Source organism: Lissotriton helveticus, chromosome 10 (genome assembly GCF_964261635.1).
Source record: "Lissotriton helveticus chromosome 10, aLisHel1.1, whole genome shotgun sequence".
Classification (NCBI taxonomy): Eukaryota; Metazoa; Chordata; class Amphibia; order Caudata; family Salamandridae; genus Lissotriton; species Lissotriton helveticus.
In genome coordinates, this window is record NC_136071.1 from 1,051,299,237 (window position 1) to 1,051,317,313 (window position 18,077).

An 18,077-nucleotide genomic window follows, 5' to 3' on the forward strand; every position below is an offset into this window, starting at 1 on the left:
GCCGCACACATTACCATCCCATTCACACAGTCAGGAAGGCGCCACACACAAATTACACATGTCACTCCCGTCCACATTTTCCAGCACACACAGCAATGCATTAAGGGAGACATAGTCAGATGCATTACAGTGGGGCAATGAGACATAGCAATGTTAACGCAGAATGTGAATTCATGTAAAGGGGAAAAGTGAGAGATAGCAGTTAGCCAATACAACTTGAGGAAACTTTATTGAGTGACAAATGCAGACAATGTCACAAAATCATAAATTCTCCTTTCCATCTGCAGCACAAGCCAGGACACAGGAAGACAGCGCAGAGTGCGAGGTGTCTGAACATTTGGATGACATGGCAGGTCATGGGAACTCAGACGACAGCACAGAGGCCACAGCTGTCCCACATAGGAAGTGCACCATTGTGCCACCACTGCCACCATTAGAGGATGAAACACAGGCCACAGGGGAGGAGGATGTACAGACAGAGCCAGGGCAGCATGCAACCCAGGTGCATGAACAACACACTCACCAACCTAGGGAGCTAGGAGCAGTGCAACGCAGGTCAAGGGACAGGACCAGCTCTAACACAGATGAAGATGCCACAGTGTTTGCAGGACTGGAGGGGAGCATGCTCCAAATTCAGTGTCTGCAACAGAAATAGTTGAGGTCCATTAAGGGTAAACTGTGCACAATGAACAAAAGCATGCGCTAAATGAGGGAGGGCATCATGGGCATGGCAGGTGCCATTCTTGAACTCTGTGCAACATTAAACAGGGACCAGGCAGCCAGGCACAGGACTACCCAATGTTCAAACATCCATCTGCACAGCTACACCAAGGTGGTGTACCGCCTGTGCACTACCACAAGCCAGCTGACACGTCGCACTGTCAGCATGAAAGTAGAGATGCCCCACTGCTGGTACGACGTTGCAAAAGGCCTGGCGCAGGTCACCACTGCCGTTGAACAACTGCAGATGCCAAAAACAAGTGGCCCAGCACTCATGGGCTCAGGGGGCTTAGGGGATAGTGAGGAGACATCCAGCAGGAGCAGTATCATCCCAACCAGTGCCAGATGCAAGAAGGCGCAGTGAGAGACAGGGTGCTGCACCTGTGGACCCAAGGGAGGGCAATCAGGCCCCAGAACGGGCAGCAGCAGTCTGTCCCAGAAGGAGGTGAAATTGAAACAGTGAGTCTCGCTAATGGGTGAGGCAACCCATTCCTACAAGAGTCCAGACTGGCCTGACTACCCGCACTGTGGACCTAACATGTGCTACGGACAGCGCCACTCATTGTGTTGGTCAGACTGTGTGACAAACTTTCATCCTGCTGTTAAAGGTTTGAATAAACACAGATCTGCTACAAAATATATGTTGCCTCATGTCATCATTACTCACCTAGAAGTAGTTCTGTATTGGAGTGCTCCTCCGCTTTTATGCAGGCAGTGGAAATGGCTCTTCAGGATCCCAAACGCCCCCTCTATTACACAGCGCGTAGATTTGTGTGCACGGTTGTATCTCCTCTCCCTTGCATTGTCTGGATTTAGGTATAGGTTCAGGATAAAGTCCTGCACTACATATGCACTGTCACCTGCAGGGATGAAAACAAGAGTTGAGTCAATGTCCCACCCCCCAAAGATATACTGTATGTAGGGATGTGTGCCATGCATTTACCTAGCAGGTAGCCCTCACCAAACTCACCAGCATTGAGACGTCTGTGTATCCCACTATGTCTAAAGATGAAAGAGTCATGAGTACTTCCTGGGTATTTCGCTACAATGTCATTGATGATATGTTTAATAACAACAAGGGGCCCCAATTTTAGTCAGCAGGGACCATGGGGAGCATACTTTTTGAACAACAACAGCGGTCCCAAACATTAAAGGATATCACATGAATAAAATATAGACAGAGTCAATCTATACTTTCAAGAAAGACATGTCCTGCCGGACAGGGGTCTTCCAGAGATTTTACTCGAGAATTATGTATTGAAATCGCATAAAATTACCATCCAACAATCACCAAGGGTGGACCACAAGCCTGTGTCCAGTACTAACAGAACAAGTACAAACGGTGATGTAGACAGCAGAGAAGGGCTTAGTAAGGCGAAAAAAACGTTACTCTATAAACAGTACAATTATACAGAGTATACCAGACATGCACTGGACATTTTAGTAGTATTCACAGTTAGGTTCAAGTGCATAAAAGGTCGACGGCGTTTCGGACCCCTATAAAATATCAGGGACCATCATCAGGACAAATACAATGAAAAGCCTTAGATTAATTAAGCCTCAAAATGCCTAAGGGGGGAAAAAAGGAAACAATATTCAAAACACATACAGGAAAAATAAAGATAAGATCTGTAACATTGTGACTTGAGTGTGACCAGTGAGCGATAAGGTACCGGTCAAGTATGTCAAGTGGACTATGGTGCTGGTGTACACATTATTAGCCGTGATCCGGAAGCGGGAGAGTTACATATAATAGTGAGAGTGTCCAGTGGAGCCGTAATTGCAGTCAAGAACGTGACTAAATTAAATTGGCCTCGCAGTCAGGGAGTGATGTCGGGTGAAAGCGATGTTAAAAGGGGGCAAGACGCGTGATCGTGAGGAAATAACGTGAAGAGATAACGTGAGGAACCGGCCGGTGCGGTTGATTCAAAAAAGTGCACAAGGGCTCACCGGGTAGCCTCGTGGGATGGTGGCTGACTCCTCGGGCATTCGGATACCACGCGATCACCCTGCAAGGGCGAAAGGGTCAGTAATGAAAAGATCGCGGTATTTTGGAATAAAGGACCGCGAGGGCTAAGGGCTGAAAAACTCACCAGAATCGGGTCGCGACGGCCGCGGAAAATTAAAGTCCGTCGGCTTGCCAGGATACCTAATGGGAGGGGGACGCATTGTTAGTATGTTCAATTGACAATACAACCAGAGCGGAGGGGGGAGCGGAGGGAGTCCACTTACCGGGTTAGTCGGCATGAATCATTTCCTGGCGTGCACAGGGCAGGGCATCCAGTTAGTAATATACTCGCACCGGATTGGTCCGAGGGTGGGGCATAGAAATCGAAGACGGACACGCATGGGCGCCATCTTAGGCAGTGTTTGTGAAGGGGAATGTGACGCGGAGTGAAATACCATGCTAGGGAGGCATGCTTTTTAGAAACAAGTGCGTTTTGAGAGAAATCGCATGATTAAAGAACAGTGAAGTTAAAATACATTTTAACATTTATACAGTGGACTGATCGCAGCATCCAGTTCTTGATGAATGCTGCAGGGAAGGCACATAGTTATTGCAGTCCAAACACAATCATAAAATAAGGTTAAGGAAACAAGTCTAACTCCAGACCCAGAGTATCAGATAAGGGCAGTCCATTCATCTTGAAGGTTAAGCCCTGAGTTCAGACTATCAGTCTTCAGGATCCATTTCAGTTCCTCCCTGTTTAAGAGGCGTGTCAGATCACCACCCCTGGGTGAGATGATGATTTGTGAGATCACAGTCCAGCGAATGTCATTCTCGGAGTGTCCCTTCTCCAAAAAATGTTCCACAAGAGGGAAGTTGGGTGTTTTACACCTGATGCGGCTTCGATGTTGGGAAATCCTCAGTTTGACCTTCTGTTTGGTTTGGCCCACGTATATCATATTACATGGGCAGATGATGGCATACACAACGTTCTGACTATTGCAATTGGTAAAAGTTTTTAGTACATATCTTGCATTATTAAACACAAATTCCTTGCCATCAATTGAGAACTCACATACAACGCACGACCCGCAACGGGCGTGCCCAAGAAGTGGAGGTAATTGCCAGTGGTCATGGAGGGTTACATTTCTAGTAGATGGTAACGCAGCCCTCACCAATTGATCCTTGAGATTTTTGTTTTTCTTGAAGGCAAACAACGGAGTGTCCCAATTTAGTACCCCTGAGTTTAAAATGTGCCAGTTCTTTTTGACACATTGCCTCACCCTGTTGGAGACTGGGGAATATGTAGTCACACAAACCAATTTTTCAGTAGCCTTTTTGGGTTTTGGGTCAAGGAGGGTTTCCCGTGGACAATACCAAGCTCTCTTCATAGAGTTCTTGATGAGGCGCTTGGGGTATCCTCTGAACCGGAGTTTGCTCGATAATACGTTAGCTTCACAGAAATAATCTTCCTTTTTATAACAGTTCCTTCTCAGCCTAAGGAACTGGGAGTATGGCAGACTGTCCCTCAGAGCCCTGGGGTGACAACTGTCATACCGCAGCAGTGTGTTTCTCTCCGTAGGTTTACGGAAAAGGGAAGTGTATAGGATGCCCTCATGATGTTGAATATTCAAATCAAGGAAGGAAATACTGCTTTGGTTGTGGGTAATTGTAAAGGTGAGACCATTACAATTCTGGTTCAACCAGTGTAGGAGCCGTCTAATTCAGGGATAGTGCCGCCCCAGATCAAAAAGATATCGTCTATATATCTCTTCCAATTTTTTAATCCTTGGTAAAAGGGATTCGTGGGACACAAGATGGTATTTGTCTCCAACCAATCCATATACAGAATCGCCAGGGTAGGGGCAAAGACAGCCCCCATAGATGTACCACGTACTTGTTGGTAGTACTGTGAGTCGTACATAAAAAAGTTTTGGGTAAGGCAGATTTCCAGGAGTTGAATGATAAATATTGTCGGAACTCTGTGTGGACTGGGTCGGGTGTTGAGAATGCTCTCCATCACCAACAAGGAGTCCCTCTGTGGTATATTGGTGTACAAAGACTCGACGTCTAATGTACACAGGGTCTCAGTGTTAGGGTCATAAGTGTGGTTTTCTATGATATTTATCATATGCATACTATCCCGAATATAACACTGGGTTGTTGATACAAAGTCCCTTAGGAAATAGTTGACATAAAGGCCCAGTGGTTCAAGAACTGAACCACACCCCGAAACGATGGGTCTGCCAGGGGGGTTATCCAATCTTTTGTGGATCTTCGGTAAGGTGTATATTACCGGTATTCTGGGGTTGGGAGTGTTGAGAAAATTATATTCATGTTGGCTGATGATGCCCATTGACATAGCATCAGTAGTCACATGCCTGATGAGTGTCTGAAGTTCCTTTGTTGGATTACAGGGTAACCTGCAGTAATGATCAGTGTTGGAAACCTGACGCAGTAGTTCATTTTTGTAATTTCCAATGTCTTGTAAGACAATACCCCCACCCTTATCAGCAGGTTTAATTATAAGCTGGTTGTTGTTTTTCAGAGTGGAAATGGCATTTTTCTCTTCAATAGGGATATTAAACGGTATGAAGAGATGGGATTTTTCTAGTTCAGAAATCTCTTTAAGGATAACCTTTTCAAATGTCACAATCTCTCTTGGTATCATGCTGGCTGCCGGAGAGAAGGTCGAAGGTGGTCTAAACGGTGTAACAGTGGTTTTTGGCTCAGAAGGATTGAGTTCGAAGTAAGAACGTAGTCTCAACTTGCGAAAAAAGGCCATTAATTCAGACTGTAGGTCCAAGAAATTAGGGTATTTAGCAGGGACAAAAGATAGTCCTCTTTGGAGGAGTGACGACTCAAAATCAGTGAGTACGTGGTTGGAGATATTAAAAATAGGTATCAGGTTATGGGCACAATCAGGATTTACCATTGGTAAAATTTGTGTCTCGTCTGGCGTTCCCCAGGGGGATTCTGCCATCTCTGTTGTTGCCTTACCTTGCCTCTCTTTTGGGGTTCTGAGTTGCCTCTGGATAAAAAATGGGAAGGGTTACGTTGATGGCCACTTGTTCCTTCACCAGTATCCGAACTGTCAGTTGAGTCAGCTGACGAGTCCGTGAATCCAACCACTGTGTTCCTTTTATTAAAGCGTCCCCAAGGTCTAGGGGTCTGCTGGTGTGGATTAAAGTTACGATTGAGATAGAAGTCCTTCTGTAGATAGGGATAGGTGCGCTCCAAGGAAAAGAATTTAATGTCCTTCTTTACCTTGTTAGATTTTTTATTCTGTTCTATCCGGTGAAATTCGGCAACTGTTTTGTCAATTTTCTCCAAAAGAGACTTTGTATCAGCAATAGTTTTGTCGTCTATGATTTGTTTTTCCAAATCCTTGAAAATATCGTCAAGTTTTTTCAGTTCCTCAATAGCGGTATCAATCCCAAGCACTAACCAATGGCGGGAACAGGTGGTACCAATCCCGCTAAACCCAGTGATGTATTTAGGGTTGTCAGTAAATACACCTGGAATGTTTCTCACCTGTAGGCCAAGGGGTATAGTGTTAGACTTGAGATACTGTGTCAACATAAGCGTCATCAATTCTAAACGTGCATGTTTTTTCTTATATTTTTCTAATTCATCTGGTAAGCTGGTGTTACCTGTCGGAGATGGTGCATCCGGGGTGTCAAACAAGGAGGGGCCTGCACAAATTTTGTTTATGTACTCGATGGAGTATAGGGGTGCTGGGTCAGACATAACACAAGGAAGGGGAAGGGTACACAACTGTAGGTACCGGAGAGCAGGGGCCACTTAGGTGAAGTGGAGGGAGCAGAACCCTTGCAATCAACCGATTGCGCAAAGTAAATTTAATAACAACAAGGGGCCCCAATTTTAGTCAGCAGGGACCATGGGGAGCATACTTTTTGAACAACAACAGCGGTCCCAAACATTAAAGGATATCACATGAATAAAATATAGACAGAGTCAATCTATACTTTCAAGAAAGACATGTCCAGCCGGACAGGGGTCTTCCAGAGATTTTACTCGAGAATTATGTATTGAAATCACATAAAATTACCATCCAACAATCACCAAGGGTGGACCACAAGCCTGTGTCCAGTACTAACAGAACAAGTACAAACGGTGATGTAGACAGCAGAGAAGGGCTTAGTAAGGCGAAAAAACGTTACTCTATAAACAGTACAATTATACAGAGTATACCAGACATGCACTGGACATTTTAGTAGTATTCACAGTTAGGTTCAAGTGCATAAAAGGTCGACGGCGTTTCGGACCCCTATAAAATATCAGGGACCATCATCAGGACAAATACAATGAAAAGCCTTAGATTAATTAAGCCTCAAAATGCCTAAGGGGGGAAAAAAGGAAACAATATTCAAAACACATACAGGAAAAATAAAGATAAGATCTGTAACATTGTGACTTGAGTGTGACCAGTGAGCGATAAGGTACCGGTCAAGTATGTCAAGTGGACTATGGTGCTGGTGTACACATTATTAGCCGTGATCCGGAAGCGGGAGAGTTACATATAATAGTGAGAGTGTCCAGTGGAGCCGTAATTGCAGTCAAGAACGTGACTAAATTAAATTGGCCTCGCAGTCAGGGAGTGATGTCGGGTGAAAGCGATGTTAAAAGGGGGCAAGACGCGTGATCGTGAGGAAATAACGTGAAGAGATAACGTGAGGAACCGGCCGGTGCGGTTGATTCAAAAAAGTGCACAAGGGCTCACCGGGTAGCCTCGTGGGATGGTGGCTGACTCCTCGGGCATTCGGATACCACGCGATCACCCTGCAAGGGCGAAAGGGTCAGTAATGAAAAGATCGCGGTATTTTGGAATAAAGGACCGCGAGGGCTAAGGGCTGAAAAACTCACCAGAATCGGGTCGCGACGGCCGCGGAAAATTAAAGTCCGTCGGCTTGCCAGGATACCTAATGGGAGGGGGACGCATTGTTAGTATGTTCAATTGACAATACAACCAGAGCGGAGGGGGGAGCTGAGGGAGTCAACTTACCGGGTTAGTCGGCATGAATCATTTCCTGGCGTGCACAGGGCAGGGCATCCAGTTAGTAATATACTCGCACCGGATTGGTCCGAGGGTGGGGCATAGAAATCGAAGACGGACACGCATGGGCGCCATCTTAGGCAGTGTTTGTGAAGGGGAATGTGACGCGGAGTGAAATACCATGCTAGGGAGGCATGCTTTTTAGAAACAAGTGCGTTTTGAGAGAAATCGCATGATTAAAGAACAGTGAAGTTAAAATACATTTTAACATTTATACAGTGGACTGATCGCAGCATCCAGTTCTTGATGAATGCTGCAGGGAAGGCACATAGTTATTGCAGTCCAAACACAATCATAAAATAAGGTTAAGGAAACAAGTCTAACTCCAGACCCAGAGTATCAGATAAGGGCAGTCCATTCATCTTGAAGGTTAAGCCCTGAGTTCAGACTATCAGTCTTCAGGATCCATTTCAGTTCCTCCCTGTTTAAGAGGCGTGTCAGATCACCACCCCTGGGTGAGATGATGATTGGTGAGATCACAGTCCAGCGAATGTCATTCTCGGAGTGTCCCTTCTCCAAAAATGTTCCACAAGAGGGGCGTTGGGTGTTTTACACCTGATGCGGCTTCGATGTTGGGAAATCCTCAGTTTGACCTTCTGTTTGGTTTGGCCCACGTATATCATATTACATGGGCAGATGATGGCATACACAACGTTCTGACTATTGCAATTGGTAAAAGTTTTTAGTACATATCTTGCATTATTAAACACAAATTCCTTGCCATCAATTGAGAACTCACATACAACGCACGACCCGCAACGGGCGTGCCCAAGAAGTGGAGGTAATTGCCAGTGGTCATGGAGGGTTACATTTCTAGTAGATGGTAACGCAGCCCTCACCAATTGATCCTTGAGATTTTTGTTTTTCTTGAAGGCAAACAACGGAGTATCCCAATTTAGTACCCCTGAGTTTAAAATGTGCCAGTTCTTTTTGACACATTGCCTCACCCTGTTGGAGACTGGGGAATATGTAGTCACACAAACCAATTTTTCAGTAGCCTTTTTGGGTTTTGGGTCAAGGAGGGTTTCCCGTGGACAATACCAAGCTCTCTTCATAGAGTTCTTGATGAGGCGCTTGGGGTATCCTCTGAACCGGAGTTTGCTCGATAATACGTTAGCTTCACAGAAATAATCTTCCTTTTTATAACAGTTCCTTCTCAGCCTAAGGAACTGGGAGTATGGCACACTGTCCCTCAGAGCCCTGGGGTGACAAGTGTCATACCGCAGCAGTGTGTTTGCTTCCTTAACCTTATTTTATGATTGTGTTTGGACTGCAATAACTATGTGCCTTCCCTGCAGCATTCATCAAGAACTGGATGCTGCGATCAGTCCACTGTATAAATGTTAAAATGTATTTTAACTTCACTGTTCTTTAATCATGCGATTTCTCTCAAAACGCACTTGTTTCTAAAAAGCATGCCTCCCTAGCATGGTATTTCACTCCGCGTCACATTCCCCTTCACAAACACTGCCTAAGATGGCGCCCATGCGTGTCCGTCTTCGATTGCTATGCCCCACCCTCGGACCAATCCGGTGCGAGTATATTACTAACTGGATGCCCTGCCCTGTGCACGCCAGGAAATGATTCATGCCGACTAACCCGGTAAGTGGACTCCCTCCGCTCCCCCCTCCGCTCTGGTTGTATTGTCAATTGAACATACTAACAATGCGTCCCCCTCCCATTAGGTATCCTGGCAAGCCGACGGACTTTAATTTTCCGCGGCCGTCGCGACCCGATTCTGGTGAGTTTTTCAGCCCTTAGCCCTCGCGGTCCTTTATTCCAAAATACCGTGATCTTTTCATTACTGACCCTTTCGCCCTTGCAGGGTGATCGCGTGGTATCCGAATGCCCGAGGAGTCAGCCACCATCCCACGAGGCTACCCGGTGAGCCCTTGTGCACTTTTTTGAATCAACCGCACCGGCCGGTTCCTCACGTTATCTCTTCACGTTATTTCCTCACGATCACGCGTCTTGCCCCCTTTTAACATCGCTTTCACCCGACATCACTCCCTGACTGCGAGGCCAATTTAATTTAGTCACGTTCTTGACTGCAATTACGGCTCCACTGGACACTCTCACTATTATATGTAACTCTCCCGCTTCCGGATCACGGCTAATAATGTGTACACCAGCACCATAGTCCACTTGACATACTTGACCGGTACCTTATCGCTCACTGGTCACACTCAAGTCACAATGTTACAGATCTTATCTTTATTTTTCCTGTATGTGTTTTGAATATTGTTTCCTTTTTTCCCCCCTTAGGCATTTTGAGGCTTAATTAATCTAAGGCTTTTCATTGTATTTGTCCTGATGATGGTCCCTGATATTTTATAGGGGTCCGAAACGCCGTCGACCTTTTATGCACTTGAACCTAACTGTGAATACTACTAAAATGTCCAGTGCACGTTTGGTATACTCTGTATAATTGTACTGTTTATAGAGTAACATTTTTTCGCCTTACTAAGCCCTTCTCTGCTGTCTACATCACCGTTTGTACTTGTTCTGTTAGTACTGGACACAGGCTTGTGGTCCACCTTGGTGATTGTTGGATGGTAATTTTATGTGATTTCAATACATAATTCTCGAGTAAAATCTCTGGAAGACCCCTGTCCAGCTGGACATGTCTTTCTTGAAAGTATAGATTGACTCTGTCTATATTTTATTCATGTGATATCCTTTAATGTTTGGGACCGCTGTTGTTGTTCAAAAAAATGATGATATGTTTGGCACTGCAGAAGACCTGTATGTTCAGGGAATGGTATGATTTACGGTTTCTGAATACATATTCATTGGTTGATGGGGTGTGAGGGCCACATGGGTCCCATCTATGCAGCCAATTACATGGGGGAATCGTGCAGTCTGGTAGAAGCCCAGTTTTGTTTGCTGTAATGCATGTTGTGTGCTTGGGAATCGCATCTGCTGTGGTAGCCTCTGTACCATTGCATCTAAGAATGTATGGAAGAAGCGCGACAGGCTACTCTGTGAGACCCCAACTGCCACTGCAATCACCCCTTGAAAACTCCCTGACGCCAGTAGGTGCAGTGAGTACAGAAGCTGCACATGGTTGGAAATGGTTTGGGTCCTGGGTGTTGGGTGTTCCAGATAGGGTTTCAGCTCCTCTATCAGGTCTATAATGGTCTTTGTGTCCAGCCTGTACTTCTCCTGGATCTCCTCCTCAGTCTGCTGGAACAGAGTGATGCGCACTCTGAAGATCCGTTCCTGTTGCATCGTCCTCTGTGCTGCAGCCCGAATTCGCAGCCTCCTGGCTATCACATATAGCCCTGCCATTGTGGAAGTCCCTGTTGCATTGGGGGCCTGTTTATATTGCTTGCACCTGGTTATCACCTGCATTGACTTGGTGATCATGTTGAAGTGCAATTTGCGAATTCTTCATACATTCCTTTGCGAATACTTAAATTGCGATTTCTCTATTTTCAATTTTCGCAGCCTCCGTATCACAGACTGCGAATTTGTAGAGAAAATTGCAGCTTTCGAGACTCGCAAAAAATGCAATTTTTTTGATTTGCGATGCAAAATGGTGCCAAATAGTTTCATACATATGCCCCTAACTCTTGCAATTCTTGTGGTGCTATAAAAGTATACCTTTCAATGGATTCTTCTTCCTTTTTCCTTTTTTCCTTTTCTTCCAGTCACATGACTGACAAGAGGACAGGGAGTAAGAATCCCTGCCAGGCTCAGATTACCTACTTTGAACTAGTGGTCTTCGAAGTGTCAGGCACAGGGGGAGTAAAGGGCTGTGCAATGATGGACGTGAATAGCATGATGGAAGTAAATGGCAGTGATCCCCTTCAGGTCCTGGATTGCCAACCTCATCAGAAGAAGGAACATTGGGTGGAGAGGTGAAGTGGTAAGTTTACGATATTATTACCTTACCGGAAGCTGGAGGAGGTGATTGGTTATTTGGGTTTGGGGCAAAGAGCACGTGTTTGCTAACCATGGTTCTGGTATGCTTGCTTCCATTCATTTGCAGGGAGCTGGTAGTGAAATAACTTTCCATTGTCTGTTCACCCTGTACATGGGTTTTGAAGGTAAACAGTGTATGTAGAGCATAAGCAAACATTGCAGAAAAAGGTATTATGTGGTGGATTCATCCTCTTACCTCTAACAAAACAGCAAAGGAGGCAGGTTCCCTATTTTAAGGACAGATTGATAGATATGATTAGAGTGATTCTTCCATTCTGGCTTCACATAACCTGTTTTCCTCTTCTATGATCTATGTCTTTATTTCCTCTTTGAAAGGTTCACTATCTTCATTTCCTCTACTGATGCCCGACCCTCGGCCTTTAACCTCGGAGCAGTGCAAACCTGAAAATCATATCGAGAAAGTTATGCTATTTCTGGACTCATCTTGTTGCCTATGTTATCCTTTACCCACTGTTGATCTCTATATTTGGACTTATTTATTTATTTATTTATTTATTTATTTATTTATTTATTCAAGAGTTTTATATACCGCTGGCTAGACCCGGAGGTATCAGAGCGCTTTACATGAGGTTCCACAAAAATTACATTACAAAATTAAATCAGTTCCAATTTACATCAGTTGCTAGACAAACAATAACAAGAGCATAGGAGACAAGATAATTGAGGTGTAGAGGGGAAGTGGTAAGGTTAAAGGGGTGGGAGGGAGAAGCGGAAGAGAGACAAAAGGAAAGTCTGTTCAAGGTCCGGCTGGGTAGGTGACGGTCGAGGGGAAGTCCCAAGACCCATCTCCTCTATAGCTATCAGGTAGCTCCATCGGGCATTGGCCAAATAGCTCGTTCTCAGTGGGAAAAATATTTAAAGAAACGTGGAGGGCACAATAGATGGAGGGTAGAGGGGAGGGGGCATGGAAGTAGAGAAAGGGAGGATAGGGGAAGAGACAACAAGGAGAGACGAAATAAAGTCTGTCTAAGGGCCGGCCGGGTGGGTGACGACCAAGGAGGGATTCCGTGGCCCATCTTCCCTACAGCTAAACCAGGTAGCTCCATCGGGCATTAGACAAAATAGTTCAGTGTCAGTCCATTGAGAGAGGAGAGAAGGAGAGACAAAAATAGGGGGAGGGTGTGGGAAGGGTTGACAGGAGAGACGAAAGGAAGTCTGGCTAAAGAACGACTGGGTAGGTGACGTCCAAGGAGGGGATCTCCGACCTGTCTCACCTATAGCTAGACCAGGTAGCTCCATCGGACTTCAGGCAGAATAGCTAGATCTCAGATGGCGAGGGAAAATTCTCAGGTAAACAGGGTGGGGGCTAAGGGCCATGACAGGAGAAGGCAGAGGTCGTTAGCAGGAAAGTGGAGCGGAGTAGAGCGAGGAGATAAGCATGGTGGGGACTGGGGCCAGGACAGTTTAAGGCAGAGGTCAGTAGCAGTAAAGCGGAGAGGAGTAGAGCGAGGAGGGGTAGGGGAAGGGTAGTCCGGTGAAAAGTTCCCATGGATCTGGTGGGCTATAGTTGCCAGCTTAGCCAATGTGCGGGTACTCGGCTGATTTTCTGGTGCCGTCTCAGGTACAGTCAGGTTCTGCATGATTTTTGATTTCCCCATTGTGCAAGCAGGAGTGGTTCTTTGCATGCGGGGTGTTGCCGGTGTCCAGGACATGCATAGTTAATCCGTGATGAAGCGGAATGGGCGCCATTTTGTGGCTAGGGAACTTACACAGGGGTCTCATAGATGGTGGTAAAGACGATTGTGGCGCTTCGGTGAACCCGCACCAGGATTAAGAGAGAGCAGCAATTTATTATCCCCTCTAGAGCAGCACCTGGTAAGAGGTAGGCGTGGGGCCTCGAGTCCAAGTGAAACAGACTGGGGCACCGATTTTACATGGTGGCCGCCATTTTAAATTCAGGCAGGCGAGCAGTGAGTTGAAACGGCATGGATTGTTATTCAGGAGGTGACAGTACGTGCACCCCAGCGATTCACGATGAGCCCGGGCCTTACCTCTGACAGCGTCAGGCAGATTTAGAGTCAAGGTCCCCACACAGTAGCCCCAGTGGTCACTGGCATAGCTCTCTGCTCAACCCCGGTCCCATTCCTCAGGGGGCCTTAATCTGCGTCTGCACCGAGCGCTATGATGAAGTCAGGCAGCCTAGGCGTTGATGGCGTTCCGGCGGTCCGTTACACAGAAAAGGTCGGAGCCGTGGCGTAGCGCAGCCACCTCACTGCACTGCTCCCTCCTCTGCCAGGCCGTGTGCGGTCCAGTACTCCCTCCTGTCTCCACTTTTCTTTGTTCTTGCGGTGAGGAGTCCAGGGGGCCCGCCTGTCAATCAGGGACTCCGGCGGCGTCGCACCCACCCAGCGCCGCCGTCGGGTGCGGAGCCGTTGCTGTCTTTCGCTGTGTGGTGGTCCCCGTCTCAACTATGCCACCGCGGGTCGCGCCTCCATCTCGGTGCATCTCGGCCCTGGGTTTCAAGTGGAGGTGATGGCGGTCGCCATCTTGTCTCCGTGCCCGGAGTGTCGTCTCAGCTCCGTTACACCCTGGAACCGGCTCCGGTGCTGCAGCGGCGCAGCACCATCGGATTCCCCTCAGGTACCGATCGCCAAAAATGTTTTTTGTGCCTGGGACGGATGCTGTAGAATGGTGGGTTTGACGGCCCGCCGAGGAGCCCCAGGACAGAGACACCTTTGCTGCCTGCCTTTGAGCTCTTGGGAGCTCAAAATTCTTCGGCAGGCCAATGCTGAACATCAATGCCAAGAGAGTAGTGTGAGATCAAATATCTTCTATGTGAGGTGCCGCTGAAACTTTGTTTCTTGCACAAAAAGTCTCTGAGCTGTACACACCAAGATATGTACTCACCTTAATGATGCGTTTCTCCTGTAGCCTCAGCACCATTCCCAATCCACCAGCTCTTCTAAACTTTGTAAGTCACAGCTGTCTTAGAATGTTTATAAGATTTTCTTGGATATCCCTACAGCTTCTGAACATCAAAATGTACATCTGGGAGACTCCAGCCACAGATCTAAGAGGGAGACAGTATCTTTTATTAGGGACACGCCCAAAGTTTATGTCCACTGCATCTATTGCTTTCTAATATGCTCTCTTTTGTCAAAGATTTTCCAATGGGCTTCAGGAGCCTTCTTAGCCTTTCATAACCAATTCTACAATCTCAGGTACAATGGTGAGCATAATACATGGAAGCCCTCATGCCAGCAAAAATAGGGTCCACAAAAAGTCCCAAAAAACTCTAAGGTGAGCATGCAGAAAAGACAGATTTGCGGAGTTAGATCGATTTTATTTCATATTGTCCAATTTATTATACTTTTATAACTTTGATTTAGACTGCAGTTTATGATTGCACTGCTTTTAAAAAATGATAGCTCACCACCATATTAGTGGGAATTGTCTGAGGTACCTCTCCCTTCTGCAAAACTCCTGAACCTTTGCTACTACAGGAATGTGCCTGCTGTGGGTAAATTCTCCTGAGGCATGTAACTTCCTTTGCTAAAAGCCACACCACCTGTCCCAGAAACCAAACTGGACTGCTGAATCTCCTTCAAAGCTCATGAGCCCTTTATCTAACACACTATTACCAAAAACGTCCCCTCTCAATTTGATAATGGAACCCATTGTACCTTTGCATATGCACAGACTGGTTGGTGATTGGAGATCCACAATCCACAATAGCCTGATGAAACAATTATGTTGTGCGTGGCTCCAACCACACTGGTAAAACTGGAAACTGAGAAAATGTATATTCATATGAAAATCCTGTATTTCAGTCAATTTACCTTTGCATTGCCAAAGAGAGCAATTCAAGAAAAGGCACATAAGCTATTGCAGCATATATGGAGGTTTATTAGAGCCTTAAAGAACTGTGGCTATACCATAATGTTTACTAAACATTTACCCTTAATACAACAAAGTATTATTATTTTCAGAAATAGATATAACAGAGCCATAGCTTAAAGTTAAGCAACAAGCTATGTATGCTTTTTGAAATGTTCTACCCCACAACCAACCTTAAGGAGTAAGGTTTGAGATGAGATGAAGGCACGGCCAGAAGGGGGGCTTATTATGGACTCCATTCTTTCACTCTGTAAAGTTGGACGTCTTCTTTAAGAATTTTGATATTTAGTTTTGACCAAGACTTGTGTTTCAGGATGAATTGTATACCATAAATTAAGACTCTATGTTTTTACTGTTTGTATTATTCATGGTTACTTGACCTATGTTTTAGACTTGGAATCAGTGGTCTCTTACCACACCTTACTACAGTGGGTGCAGACTGCTAGTTTCTTATTCTTATTTTTGACATTACTGGGTATTACAACACATTGTGTGGAGGATCTGCTCATAAGGGGGTCTGTGGCAGATCATTACAAAGTACGTACAAAGTACGTCTGGATCCTTTTGGAAGAACTTGTGAACGTTTACTTACACTAACTAAAAGTTGTACTGGACGCAATTATACATCATGTGGAAGGGTATTCTCTAAGGGATTCGCGGCAAACCATCATAGATGACATACAGATTTGGCTATATGAACATTTGGACTGCTTTTCTAAATTTTGAAGCCTTGAAAAAATCATATAGTGATGAAACACGTGTTGGTTGCTGGCTGTTTTCGAAGAAAGAATCTGTAAAAGTGAAATCTACAGAAGAAACAAGATTGCTTAATCAGCTAATGAATAGTACTTCTATTCTAACTAAATCCTTACTGTTTGGATCTCATAATATTGAGTGCTTTGGTTTTCTTTTCTATAAACATTGTACACAGTTGGGGTTCTTGGACCTAATTTGTAAACAACACCTTGGGTATTAGGGTGTTGATGTTGATAACCATAAGGTCCATCTTTTATGCTATTATTACTGTCATTCATCCTGGAACCACAGTGAATACTTGTTCTTAATGAGGTGTGAAAATTAAACCACTACTACCTTCCTTCATTTTGTGAGTACGGGTTGATAGTTTGGCATGATTATCCGGTAAGTTCAAGCCTAAAGAGGAAGTCCTTGGTACTTCGGTACTTCACTCATTTCCAATTCTAGCTCATTAGATTCTAGAGACAACAGTAATACCTGTCACTAGGGTTGTGGTGCTCGGGCCTGAACTTACCTTAAAGAACTGAAAAGATAAGAGGCATTTGGCAAAACAGGAACAAGTTGTTTTAATTAACGCAGCAGTTAGAAGAGTCTCTACAGAATGATCTGAGGAAAGTATTTCAGTGTACATGTACAGTATTTCAGTGTACATCTTGTGAAGAACAATAAAACAATTTCTGCATTCTTGAAAAAGTACTCAGTTGTAAATTAACAAGGTTGAGCATCTGATAAGGAAACAGATGGCTCTCGATCTTGGGGAGAGCTAGTGTGGGCCAGTGTGAATGGGTCAAGATGTCTGGCATGAGGAGCGCATGATCACTATGTATAGTGTGAATGTTGTGTTCTTTCTGGCTGAGTGTTTCTATCTACATGATATATCTAGTTATGTGGTTTTTGGGGAACGCGAGCCCTTGGCCAAATGTGTTTTATTGCGGCCAATCGCCTTAGACAGGTTTGTGGTGCAACTATCTATCTGTGGGATTGATCAGGGTTTTCCCTGGGCATGCATTTGTCTGTGGGTTCAGAGAGGCCCCAGTTGAGACATGTTATTCGATAGGCGCGGGTGTTTGTTGCAGGACCTGTCTGACCATGTATCTCTGACTCGGGTTTGATGGGGAGGTCACCTTAGTAGATCCGACAGCAATGATGCAAGCTCACTGGAACGCCTAAAAATAATATGGCAGTCACTGGTATAATTTCTATGGACATTTTCAACATTGCATGTACCGTTGTCATTCCATACATTGCTATGGTCTTCACTGATATTGACATAGTTATGCATTCCTAAATCATGACATCCATCAATATCACTTTTACTGGCAACAACATTGTAATTTGGGCATAGATTATGGCATACATTGACATTGCTACTGCCAGTATCGTTACTGTTGTGCAGGCATAGTTTATGGCATACATTGACATTGCCTTTATGGGCATTGAAATTGTCATATGGATACATCTTGTCATACGGTCAAACGTTGACATCACTTTTAATGGTATTACCATTTTCGGGCCTGCACCTATCATGTTACTCATTGGCATCGTACTTACTCATTCCAACACTTGCCTAGTTGCCCCTAAGTTCTACAGACTCTGAATACCTGGTGTGACACTATGCCTCCTCTCCTAAGTGATGTATCCAGAGGTATTATCCTGTGATGCGAAACTTAATGCCCCAAGGTCAAACAGGAGATATCAATTCAGTGCCAAGATTCACACATTGTCTGCATTATAGCCTGTTCGGTTTATGCCCAATATGCCTGCTTGTGTACCTTAGCTAATCATACAATA